This window comes from Meleagris gallopavo, chromosome 20 (assembly GCF_000146605.3).
Source record: "Meleagris gallopavo isolate NT-WF06-2002-E0010 breed Aviagen turkey brand Nicholas breeding stock chromosome 20, Turkey_5.1, whole genome shotgun sequence".
In the NCBI taxonomy this organism is placed as follows: Eukaryota; Metazoa; Chordata; class Aves; order Galliformes; family Phasianidae; genus Meleagris; species Meleagris gallopavo.
This window is the reverse complement of record NC_015030.2, coordinates 8,909,553-8,911,002: the sequence shown is the minus strand read 5'-3', so window position 1 is coordinate 8,911,002 and position 1,450 is coordinate 8,909,553.

Sequence of the window (1,450 nt, the reverse complement as noted above, 5' to 3'; positions counted from 1 at the left end):
AAAAAGAAAAAAAAAAAAAGTAGGTCTCAGTTTTTCGAGAGTAACAAGCTGTCGTTTAAGTACGTCTAATCAGAAAAGTTAACATGCTAATAAAGTGCACAAATAATAATTTAGTACTACACTGCAGAAATATTAATTTATAGATTGCTTTTGTTGTATTTTAAGTTCTGGTGATAATTGTCTTCAGATTTAAAGTGCTGTTAGACTGAGTTAGCTCTACTCATTATAGATCCCATAATGGCTTCTCTGTAGCTATTAAGGTTCCTTTTATTTCCACGGACCCCAGGTAGGTAGGAGTACTATTGATAGACCACAGAGTGTGTACTTTGCACTGTCTGTACCTGAAGCAATAATCCTATTGTACGCTAGCGCGCATGCTGCCTGGATGTTCCTAGTGGACGTAGGATGGTTTCCCTTCCCAACAGGAGTTTTAACGTCTTTAACAAAAAAGAAAAAAGAAAAAGCCACGTTCATGTGAGCATGCTAGTTGTATCCCTGCTATAGGGAGCGCATGTATAAGAAGCAGGATAATTAGCTGAAATGACAAAATTAATAGCATCAAATGAGATCTGGCATTGGAATCAGAGGGGCTTTTCTGTTTTCAGTTAGTTACGCATTTCTTCGAGCTCCATTTTGTGATTAAAAATTAAATAACCTGAATTCAGTTGTTTTTTTCCCATGTTGTGTAATATATTTTCTGTGGATTATATCTTGCTGTTATAAAATCACTTTAATTCAGTTAGAAGAAGTCACTGGTTTGCAAAGCCCATTCCTCCTAGTGGTTGTTGTTTTGAGTGTGACATGAACTGATGGTTCTGAATTCTGTTGTTTCAAACTCTCTCTTTGCTTTTGAACACTTATGTTCGAATCTAAAGTGGACTTCTGAGAAATGAATGTAAGAGACACTGGTGTATCTCAGAGGGGGATGGTGTTGTCATATACTGTGGTTAATCCAATCAATCTAAGTGTTTACTATAGACCAAAAGAACAGATATTATAAAATGTATAAAGTTTATACAGAATAATTATAGTATGTTTGTTTTGTACAGTATTTTTCAAGTACAAATACTGACAGTGTATTTTGAAAGACATATATTATATATAACAAAGAGAAAAAGCTATTCCATGTTTAAAATATATAGCAAAGATATATATTCTCCATTATTGTACAGAAAGGAAATGCTTAGGAGGTTGTTGGTTGGTTTCAGTTTTTGTTTTGTGAACCTCTCATGTTTTAAGCCTACCACTGGCACACTGGCATGTTCTGTGCTTCAAATTGTTATGGAAGTAGTGTGGCTTTCCAGGCTGTTTGGTATTACTGAAGAAAAGAGACTTGCTTATTTTCCATTGGAAACACATGACAGATCTGTTTCATAGGGACAAAGCACAATATGGATTTTAGGCAACTATTGATTGGACAACGCAATTTCTAAAGGCAAAAAACAGCATG